Source organism: Cyprinus carpio, chromosome B3 (genome assembly GCF_018340385.1).
Source record: "Cyprinus carpio isolate SPL01 chromosome B3, ASM1834038v1, whole genome shotgun sequence".
Classification (NCBI taxonomy): Eukaryota; Metazoa; Chordata; class Actinopteri; order Cypriniformes; family Cyprinidae; genus Cyprinus; species Cyprinus carpio.
Genome location: NC_056599.1, coordinates 38763675 through 38776130, shown reverse-complemented (window position 1 = coordinate 38776130; position 12456 = coordinate 38763675). Strand labels below are relative to the sequence as shown.

General features: G+C 35.9%; 1 long non-coding RNA gene across 1 annotated transcript; it reads left to right on the top strand.

The window, feature by feature from the left end:
* Window positions 1-10053: 10053 nt before the first annotated feature.
* LOC122136905 lies at window positions 10054-11433 on the top strand. Its single transcript, XR_006154391.1, has 3 exons — window positions 10054-10113; window positions 11080-11100; window positions 11278-11433. It is a non-coding gene; the product is annotated as an uncharacterized LOC122136905 (long non-coding RNA).
* The last annotated feature ends 1023 nt before the right edge of the window (window positions 11434-12456 follow it).

Sequence of the window (12456 nt, the reverse complement as noted above, 5' to 3'; positions counted from 1 at the left end):
TAACATTTGATCAAAAGTGACAGACATTTACAATGTTACACAAGATTTCTATATGAAATAAATTCTGTCATTTATCAATTTTCTATTCATCAAAGATTCATAAAATAAATATATCAGTTTTTTTGTGTTTTAACATTTAACTTAAAAAACAACATGTTTTTTTATGCATAAATAAAATTCATTACTGTTAAAGTAAAAAAAATAACATTTGATCAAAAGTGATAGACATTTAGAATTTTACACAAGATTTCTATGTGCAACAAATTCTGTTATTTTCAACTATATTCATCATCAAAGATTCCTGAAATCTTAATATATCAGTTTTTCACAAACAATATTAAGCTGTTTTTAACATTTCTCTCATAATAAGACTAATAATAGAATAATAATAATAATAAGGTTTCTTAAAACACCAAATCATCAGCTTATTGGAATGTTTTCTGAAGGATCATGTGACACTGAAGATTGGAGTACATGAAATGAAATTCTCAGCTTTGTTCATCACAGGAATAAATTACTATTTACAAAATACATTCAAATAGAAAACCAATATATTAAACTAATAATATTTGAGCATAAGAGACCTTCTTTTCTCCAAAATTATTTTCCCAGAAGTGTACCATATGAACTCTTTCGTTGTTTACTAGCACAAATTATTTTAAGATGATGAATAAAAATAATCCAAGCAGAGAAGAAACTAGAGATTCGTAGACTCACTTGGATGTTATATTGTTTATTTTCAGGAAAGTTTATTAGGCCGATAGCAAAAAAAAAGAAAACAGAAAGCTTCTTATGTATTTATAAACATAATGTTTGCTCTGTCATGTTCATTCAGGAATGCTGCTTTTTGTATTAAAATCGACGTCATAAAAATCCATGTTAGAGACAATTGAAATGTGTAATGTGGTAATCATGTACGTATAAAGTATGACCTTGAACGGAAGATAGATAATCCTAACGTTTACCTGTAAAAGTGACTGCGGGACGGTGCAACAGTAAATACACAATAAAAGGCAGAAACTGATGGTGATTGGGCAGAGAATGCTTGATAAACACAGCAACACATGCTTTACATCTCATTAAGACCAAGAGTAGAGGAACAGCAGTTCGGGTCCACTAGAGAAGAGCAGAATCATGAGTTAAACACAGCTTTGCGTGTTTGCTGGAACCATACTTCTCCAACATAACAGGTAATCTTGGTATTGGTAAATGATTTTTATTGATTTAATAGTGATTAAATGGATTAATTATGACAAGTCAGTTGAATTCCTGTAGCTAATGAACTTTGTAACTAAACACCTGATACCTGAAATGGCAGTTGGTGCAAACTCATAAACCTACGTGTTTCTCATGATTGTAAACAACCATTTTTATGTGTTTTTTTGCCTGGACGTGTCTAAAATTCGAAAAAATAGGGTATATTTTAAGCATATTAAGTGGCAGAAAATTTGGGCAGGCCATTCCACCAGGAGGGAGCATTTAATTTAAAAGTCTGTGACAAGGATTTTGTGCCTCTTTGGGATAGCCACAATCAAGCAATGTTCACTTGTGTAATGGTCTGGGTGTTTGTCCCTTGAAGACTCTGATTCAGGGTTTCCTTTGCCCTGCACAATAGGTTACCCTTGCAAGAACGCAAGCTTTCTAGAAGGCACATAATCTGAAGTAATGAATTTAGGTAAGCGGGGTGGCAGAGCCAGTGAGTGGTTTTTTGTAGGCAAACATTATGCTTGAATTTTATGAGAGCAAGCTTTGGTAGCTAGTGCAAATTGATAAACAGAGGTGTGACATGCATTATTTTTGGCTCATTAAATATTGATCTTGCTGCCATGTTCTGGATTAATAGTGAAAGGTTTGATTATAGAACTGGCTGGAAGACCTGCCAAGAGAGCATTGCAATAGTTCAGGAGCCCTGGACATCCACAAGAGTTTGAACGAGTTGTGGAAAGCCATGTTTCTGAATGAGAGAACCTAGTGATGCCATGTAGACAGAGAAGAGAATTGAGTTCCAAGAACAGAGCCCTGAAGCACCCCAGTAGTTAAATGTTTGCGACTTGGATACACCGAGTTGGACACCTCACCTCTCCAAGATACCTTGAAGGACCTATCTGAGAGTAAGGACTCAAACCACTGGAGGTTCCTGAGATGCCCTTTGGCAATAGGGTTTACCGGAGGATCTGGTGGTTAACCGTGTCAGAAGCAGTGGACAGATCCAGCAAGATAAGTATTGAAGATTTGGAATGTATTCTTACCAGTCTTAGGGCTCAACAACCGATAGCAAGGCGGTCTCGGTTGAATGTCCGCTTCTGTAACCAGGCTGGTTGCGGTCGAGGAGGTTGTTCTGTGTGAGAAAGGCAGAGACTTAGTTGAACACACCTTGTTCAAGTGTTTTTGCAATGAAATGAAGAAGGGAAACCGGTCTCTAAAAGAGTTCTCTAAAGGAGATGGGTTAAGGGTGGGTTTCTTATAGTGGGGTTATACGAGCCTGCATGCTGAGGAAAAAAACACCATATAACAATGTGCAGAACATGTGTATAACAAGCATATAGGGAAAAAACTGGTATAGCAACAGTTTTCACTTAGAAACTGATATAAATTAATTACAAAGATCAGCAAATAACACACTGAATAAAAAAGTTTTTACAACTTCAGAAAACTCATTTTTGGACAGTGTTAGAAGTGTAATTGCACATAGTTTTTGGTGAGTCCATTTGCCATGCCTAGTAACAACTAAATGGTGAAAGTTAACACAATAAATCAACATTATCTGTTACAATTAATGAAGCAGCATAAACACTTACGCAAACTACTTACCCACTTTAAAAAAAAAAGTAAAACCTGATTCTTTTTGTTGTTTTAATTACCTTTTAGATATCAGTTTGATTCCATAAAATCGATATGAAAATGATATATACCAAATTTAGATTGATCAATCAAGCATAGCCCTTACAGGCCAATCTACTCATAACAATTTTATACAAAATGATGGCCATTATCAAACAAATACTTAATGTCAGTAAACCCAAAACTGCTTTCTGTACAGAAATGCTTTCAGTGTCGAAGCACTATAACCTGCTTTTGTTGTTACCACTGCTACTTCAACACAGTGTGAAACCAGACTGTCCTCAACAAAAAACGTCCCTCTAGGTCGTTGTGCATGAAGCACCTATATTTATCACGACCTAGTATTTAGCTACGTTTTAAGGTTAAGTGCCCTCTAGCGGGCGCACAAATAATGTTCAGTGTATCTGATCAGAATCCCACCTAAAGTATTTGCAGTCCACGGATAAAAAAATACAATAGTGAAAAACTAAATTTACAAAACGCAAGTAAAAAAATATCATTGCACAAGATTTAAAAATAAAGCAAAAGTTTTCAGGAATAGCAAAACAATGGTCACGGATTGAAAATATAAGCGTAAACAAAAAAATTAATAACTGCATTTTAAAAATAATCAAGCATGAATCAAAACTTTAAACACGTTTAATATCATATTTGCACAAAATGTGCTTAATATTAATGCTAAATTGTCTGACTTGCGCACAAATCATGTTTTCCTTGGAGGTTATATTTTTCTGCTTGTTTTTTTTTCTGCTCTCAGACATTTTCTGCTCATATTTATATTTTTTTTTGTAAGTTATATGCTGTTTTTTTTTTTTTTCCCTCGCACAATTGTTTCCATGTTCTGCGCTTGCTTTTTCCAAATGTTGCGGTCAGCGTTTCATGTAAATCAGGGCGGGTTTGTAAGCGACATCATTGGTCCACTATTTTCTAGATTGACAGCTCCTCCTCTAGCCAATCAGTAAGAGGGGCGGTTACATCACTCCAGCGCGCCTCATTAGCTGCCGATGCTCAGTGTTTGTTCACGTGTACTGTCAGCTGGGAAACATCTTTTCTGACTGATCATTATAATCAGGTTATACTGTTAATAACGGGTTATTACATGATTAGCGGGGGGTGAGGCCGGAATCTACGATTAAGAGGATACATCCCAGCCCACAGTTATTATTTTGCTGTAATATATTGCTCGTAAATGTTAAACTGTCTGTAGGCAATATTTTGCCATTTTTTGTCATGTATTGTTATTTTGCAAACAGCTTTGCAGCTTTTTCCTTCATGTACAGTATGTCATTGATAAGGTTGATGGTCTTGTAAGATTTATGACATTTTGTTACTCTGAGATTATAAAATGAAATACAGTTAAGTTCACCAGAGGGAAGAGTGTTTTTCCACTCAGCTCCATTTTGAAAATCTTTACTGAACTGTTGTATAAAATCAATATAACAAGAAGTACATTTTGAGTGAGTTTAATATATTGTAACCTATTCTTCTCATTTTTGCTTGATGAAGAGTCAAAAAAAAAAAAAAAAACAAAAAAAAAAAAGCCGACAGCAAACCGTGTCCAGCAGCCCTATATTGAATGAGTCACTTTATTCCTCACTGAATGACAATTTAATGTCTTAAAAATACTTGCTGCCACCTTCTGGCTGTTTCTAATAATTTTAGCATTAATATTTCCATTTTGTGCAATATGATTTTAAACGTTGTTTAAAGTTTTGATTCATGCTTATTATTTTTTTAAAAAATGTTTTTTGTTTTATTTACGTTTATTAAGTTTTTAAAATCCGTGACCATTTTTTGCTATTCTGAAAAACTTTGCTTCATATTTGTAATCTTATGCAATATATTTTTTTACTTGCGTTTTTTAACTTTGTTTTCACACGCTTGTTATTTTTTTTTTTTTTTATCCGTGACTGCAGTACTTCAGGCGGGATTCTGATCCCATAACCGTGTCCGTGTTGTGTCTGTGGGCCCTCATGAAATGATCACAAAATGACGAATCAATGACTGTCATTACCAATCAAAATGCGTGTTAAAGTTAAATGCAGTCTGTGGACTTTTTACATGGTCCAACACCCGATGTCACGGCAATTTGTTCATATTTAACGAGTTGTGCTAATTTCATACGAATGCCCACCACAACCCCACCCCTAAACCTACCCTCCCCGAATCATGCTTTAACATGCATACAGCTATAGTATTATGAGCGCGTGCTTTCTCTGGAGCGAACCCATGATCAACATGATTGCATGTTGTTTGTAAAAGCAATGCTTGCTCTACGCCAACTGAGCTGGTACGAAAACCCGAATTATAACGCAGATAAAAGGAGTACAGAGCATTAATATGATATGGTCCTGTTGAGGGGCGTATTTCAGGGATTTTGGACAAAAATTTTATTAACCCCATAGGGGCGTATTGGTTGCGAGGGCATGTTGCGCGAAACCAACCCTCCTAATTTAGCTCACATTACTGACCGGTTCAGCTTCTATTTTCCTGGCAAGAGTCAGGATCAATCAAATCATTTCACAACCGGGCTATAATCCTTAACACTATAACCCAGTAAAGCTATTATCTTGATTTACGACCAATGGGATGTGCCAACACTTAATGTAAAAGGTGAAAAAAAAAGTGAGGTTGCAGGCCACACACCACAGTTCAATCAACTCATGCATCCATCTAATTGTTTGGTCTCTGTCTTTCCGGTTTTCTCTCTGCCAGTTTAGAATGGTAAGTTGTCGGATGGATGTAACGACCATAAAACTATCATTCCCACATATCTTGTGTGTATTATATAATTTTATATTTTATTTATATAATTGTCACATTGTCTTTCCTCTCATCAGTGGTTGTCAAGCCCCCCTCAACAACAAGATTGTTTGGAGGGGGAGGCTGCAAACGGCAGGGGCATTTGGCCGTGGCAAGTCAGCCTTCATATCACCTGTGATGGGGGTCTGTGTTATTGTGGTGGGAGTCTGATCAATAAAGACTGGGTTTTGTCTGCAGCGCACTGCTTTCAGGGGTATCCTTCATATCATACAACTCAAGACCACTATTATGAACTGATGCTACCCATTGTTGAATTAACACAGACTTTTACTAGCACAGCTCCTCGCGTCCCATTCAGATCTACTTGGGACGTACAGAGCCAGTCGGAATCAAACCCTAATGAAGTTCTCAGGACAGCGAGTGCCCATCCATCCTAACTATAACAGTCTTACCCATGACAATGACATAGCACTGCTCCACCTCTCTTCATCTGTGACTTTTCACTGATTACATTAAACAGTCTGTCTGCCCGGCTGCTTGGTAGTAAATTCGCTGCAGGTACAGACAGCTGGGTCACTGGCTGGGGGGAGCAATTACAGTCTGGAGGTGCAGATTGATTTGGCTTGCAAAACAACAGAAATGTAAAGCTCAACAATTCACTGTAACTGGACATTAAAAGCATCCAAAATCATCCTCTGATCTGTGTCACAGGTTCCGTTTCCTGATATCCTGCAGGAGGTGATGATACCAGTTGTGAGCAGCAGGGACTGTTATAATGCTTATGGAGGGCGGGGGCATCACACAAAGCAATATGATTTGTGCTGGATTGTTAAAATGAGGGAGGAAAAGATTCATGTCCAGGTAAGACATCAGTCATTCATATGAACCTTTTTTTAGATTACAAAACCCTATTCACATATTTTGATCACCTGCATGCTTTTACATTACCATTAAAAAATCTATTCAGTGTTGCAAGATATTATTAAAAGAACAGTCTAATGAGCCCTAGCCCAAACATTTTACAACTCTAAATTTGCCACTACCAAAGAACTGATATTTTACACTGTCACTGTTATGCATTACACACAACTTAAATCACTGTATAGGCCAGTAGTAATTATAAAAACAGTATGCTCAACCAGTGCAATCGGTAACAGTCCTATCAATGCCCCTTCCTCACAAACGAATCATCTAGCAGCACAGCTGTATTACTAGAATATGAAATAAGCAGCATTTCAGTCAAATATAAATGTATGCAATATTATTACATTAAAAAAAAAGAATTAACATATTAAAAATGTAAGTGGAAAATGATAACCATTTGTTCCCTCGTTTTTAGTAGTCCGTGGGTCAAAGTAAACATTGTTCTGTGTCATGGGTCCTAAATTATGGAATAGTCCTTTCCTTTCCTTCAACATTAGCCATTTTTAAATAGTTTTTAAACACACATTTATTCTGTAGCTTTTAAATACATTCTTGAATAGGTTAAAGTGGATTAATACATGCTGTATTTAATTGTTATAATTTATTGTATTATGTTTTATATTTCATATATATATATATATATATATATATATATATATATATCTATCTATATATATATATATATATATATTATATATATATATATATTAATACAGATTTTAATAGTCAGTTTTAAACAGTTGTTCAATGGTATATATTCAGATACATAAATCTGATATATGTTAATCTTGTGTTAATCAAAACAGGGAGAGTCGTTGGAGGTCCATTGTGTTACCAGGAATGGCTCTCACTGTGGATTCAGTCCGGCGCTGTGAGTTTGGTGTTGGATGTGCTGACCGCAGATATCCCGGTGTGTACACCAGAAGGTCTCTCAGTACCAGGGCTGGATTACCTATACCCATAGGCAGCAACCCTCCTGGATTGGTCAAATTCAAACAACAGTGGATCCAGAAGAAGCTCATCCAACCTCCTTTTAATTCTCGCGTTTCTCTCACATTCTCCATCATTCCTTTCATATGGCTCCCTATATCTCTCTTCGCTCAATAGATAATTTGAATGACAGTTCTCAGGGTTTCTTTGATTAAGGGGGCTACTCCACCCCAACATGAAAATTTTGTCATTATTCACTTACCCCCATGTCGTTCCAAACCCGTAAAACCTTTGTTTCATCTTCGGAACACAATTTAAGATATTTTGGATGAAAACCGGGAGGCTTGTGACTGTCCCATAGACTGCCACAGTAAATAACAGTGTCAAGGTCCAGGAAAGTATGAAAAGCATCGTCAGAATACTCCATCTGCCATCAATGATTCAACCGTAACATTATGAAGCGACAAGAAGTAATTTTTGTACACGAAGAAACAAAAATGAAGAATTTTATTCACACAATTCCTCTCCTCTGTGTCTCTCCAAATCAGCGGCGTAGCGCAATTTTTGCAAATCTGAGCTGTATGGCAGGCGGAGTACACTCTTCTGTGTCAGCCCCGCACTGCGCCAATGCTGTTTTCTTTCAAACCAAAGCGTAATTACACGTAAAAAACTATCCTTGTGTTGCGGCTGATACAGAAGAGCGTACGCCGCATGCGTACATCTCAGAATTGGCAAAATGGCGCTACGGCTGATTTGGAGAGACACAGAGGAGAGGAATTGTTGAATAAAGTCATTATTTTTGTTTTCTTCATGTAAAAAAAGTATTCTCGGTCACTTCATAACGTTACGGATTTGATCACTGATGACAGATGGACTATTCTGACGATGCTTTTCATACTTTCCTGGACCTTGACAGTGTTATTTACTTGGCCAGTCTATGGGACAGTCACAAGCCTCCCAGTTTTTCATCCAAAATATCTTAAATTTTGTATTGTGTTCCGAAGATGAACAAAGTTTTTACGGGTTTGGAACGACATGGGGGTAAGTGATTAATGACAAAATTTTGGGATGGAGTATCATTTAAGAGGACAATTGTGCTATACAAGTTTTCATAAATATGTGAAGTAGGTGCATAGTCATATTTTCGTTTGTTCTTTATCTTTTTAAAAATGTACTATTCTTGAAATGCTCTTAATCTTATATCTGCACATTAAAAAAAGTTCAGCAAGCTTTTGCCCTCAGACTTTTTGCATAATGGGGGTGGACTTTCTGATATTTGGCCTAAATATGAGATGCCAAGTGATGCTTTCAATTATAATGCATAGCTAATTAGTATTGTCTTTGCTTTGAACTGATTTTTTGAGAGACTATTGAATTTTTGACTGACTGTATTTACAAAAAAATAAATAAAATAAAATAAACAATGCACTGCAGCCACTTGTGTATTAAAGTTTTATATTATTTACAATAACACTTAATCTTCAGGGTCTGAATAGTAATTAAAGCATAGTGTGCTCTGCATTGTTGTTTACCGAGATTACATATGTGTTATTGAAACTCAAAAACAATAAAAAAACAAAAAAACAAAAACTTTATATGACTTTTCATATTTCTCATGCTAGTGACTCAAATAATTAATGGATAATTAAATATATTATCTCTTTCATGTCTTTTACAACAGAGAAGACAAGATGAGATCAATCATGTAATTGATTTTATTGATTAACCATGCCAAACCTTATAAGCATGTTAAAATGTGTGTATCAAATATTATACATGAAGCTTCTGAGGATTGTTTAATTGTTCACCTCTCAGTCATAATTGTATTGCATTGCATTATGTTTTTTGCGCTCACAATAAAAACTACAGAGCTTTAATCGTAAAACTAAGCATCTAAATACTATTTTAGTAAGACAAATTATTGGGAGATATAGAGTGAAATTGAATATTTATATTCATTAAGCAAGTCTGCTCTACTGATATAAAAGACCCTCAATGATTACATCAGAATTTCATCTTTTGGCCAACACACACACACACACACACAACACACACACACACACACACACACACACAACACACACACACACACACACACACACACACATATATATATAATTGCATATTGCTGCTCAGGTTAGGCCTCTGAATAAAAATGAGTTCCATACCTTAAAAAAAAAGAGAGAGATCAAAGGACTGATGCCATCTTGTGAGCAACATAATTTCCACACAATGTTGGCTGAGTAAAAAGTGTAACTTTTTAAAGCTTACTTTCTCAAGATGCATTACAGTAGTAACATACAATTTGGCCTGTGTAAAAAAATAAAACCAGTGTATAAAATCGCCATTTAATGGCAGGCAGGTGGCAAAGTGACATTCTGTAAATCAAATTAGACAGCATTAGAGAATCATCAAGACATCAAAGATTAGCCAGGGCGTGTACTAAACACTTGCAGCAGGCTAGAAGGAAAACAAGGTGTGTCAGAGGTAAACTAAACAGGGGTCCTATTGAAATGCAGCAGCACTTGCTTTCCTTGTCGTTAGACATTTCAGCAGTAAAGGAAACAGCCAAGCATCACACAGACAATAACGAGTCGAGGATGACGCTGTGTCAAGCTGTGTGTTTTGCAGGAGCCATACTTCTTAACATAGCAGGTAAGATCTGGTATGACACTGCAACAAATAATAGGCAAGATCTTGTTTAATAACTTTAGTTTAACCTTAAAAAAAATACATTAAAGTTGTATTTTGGTTTAAATTATGTAGGCCTATTCGCCACAAGATGATGGGCCCCCTTTTGTTAATTAACTTCTAGTTATATTTATTTGTAACACCTAATATTAACACCTGAAATTAAAAATTCGGTAAATCGTAAAAATTCAGAATAGCAAAGTGCAATATCATTATAATATTAAAAGTAAATGGAATCAAGTTCAAACAGAATTATTTTTTCCTAGCTTGCCTGATGAACGGTTTTTTCAGCCTTACCTATATTACTTTATTAAACACAAGCATATTTATTTCTGATGAAAAAATCTTTTGAAAATAATAAGGTACAATGAAATTGGCTGTTGGCTTTTTTCTTTTCATTTCTTTTCATTCACTCTTTTCATTAATTTCTTTTTCTCTTTTTTTGAATAAAATAAGAGCATTTAATAGGTGTTTATGAGCTCTATAATCACGGAAAACACAATTTTCATGTACAGGTATTCTTTCTATGTTGTAAAAATGTAAGTGAGCTTAATCACTGGTAGGCCTACATGTCCTTAAAGAAAGATAGATAATGTTCAAATGTTACAAATAAATATATCACTTGGTTTATTTTATTTTATTATTTTGATTATATATGAAAATGTATAAAAATAGATATACAATTCCAAATATCTCCATACAGTCATACTGTTTGAAATGACATAAAACACAGATAACACGATACTCAAAGAACCAGTTTATCAGCTCTGTGTCGGCGCATCAACACCCGCATAACTCTGTGTCAACCAGTTCTGAACTAAAGTCATTGTCAAGAAAACTAAAACACAGAATACCATTCATTTTTATAGTCTCTAATCCATTTAACAACTCAAAATATTTGTTATTTCTCCCATTTTTCTCTTATTACAGGCTCACTTTGCCAATTAGATGGTAAGTTTCTGTGCTCTTAATGCCATACAATCCCTTTCAACAAAATTATGAAAAAAAGTATATATAAATGTAATATATTTAAAAACTACTCAAGATTATTCAGAAAGAAAAATTGAATTAATTTTGATTTCATGTTGATTTCAACCAGGAAAAATCATCCTTCTTTTCTCTCATCAGTGGTGTGGCCAGGCTCCTCTCAACACCAAGATTGTTGGAGGACAAGGTGCATGTTCAGGGGTCTTGGCCGTGGCAAGCGAGCCTTCACAGAATTACATCTGGAAGTCATTTCTGTGGTGGGAGTTTGATCAATAAAGACTGGGTTTTGTCTGCAGCTCACTGCTTGTCAAAGGTGAGGTATGAAGTGCTAAATAATATAACACTATGCAGATAGATGGTAGAGGATTAAGACTGATATTTGTCTCTATTTACAGCACCGCTGTATCTAATGTAAAAAAATCTACCTCGGCCGTCATCTCCAAACGGGCTCAAACCCGAATGAGATCTCCAGGACAGTGACTCGGCTCATCATCAATCCAGCTATAGCACAATTAACCAGAACAATGATATAGCACTGCTGCAGCTCTCCTCTTCTGTGACGTTCACTGATTATATTAGGCCAGTTTGTCTGGCGGCTGCTGGCAGTGTATTTGGTGGAGGTACTAAGAGTTGGATCACTGGATGGGGCAAACTCAATTCTGGAGGTGAGTTCAATCGAACCCATCTATGATTCAATCTTTGTATAGTGTCGCATCAAAAAAATGATTTAAATTCTTTCCACCATGCAATTTATGTTAAAGACACCCAGCTTCCAAACATACTGCAGGAGGTGCAGATACCAATTGTAAACAACAGTGTTTGTAATACGGCCTACGGGAGGAATCATTACAAGCAAACATGCTGTGTGCTGGACTAAATGAGGGAGGGAAAGATTCATGTCAGGTATGGATATCACTACCTACCACTTTACACACTGGCTTATCCCTGAGTTATTGTTTTTCTAAACCCCGCTTTTATCCCTGGGTAAAGCAGTTCACACTTGTAATATAGATGTGGTATTAGCACCACTTTTGACGTGTGGTTATGACTCCTTGCTCTGGACTGCAATGTCAAACTTTTACAGTGAGAAACCATGCAGTGTTATATTCATTTTAGCCCTGTTGTGAGGTTAAAATTGCTTTACGTGCTTTACCAGCGAATTAACATTACATTATCTTAATCTATGCAGGGAGACTCTGGAGGGTCCAATGGTAAATAAGAACAATTCCCAGTGGATTCAGTCTGGGCATGTGAGTTTCGGTCGAGACTGTGGAATACCCAAGTTCCCTGGTGTTTATACAAGAGTGTCTCAATACCAGT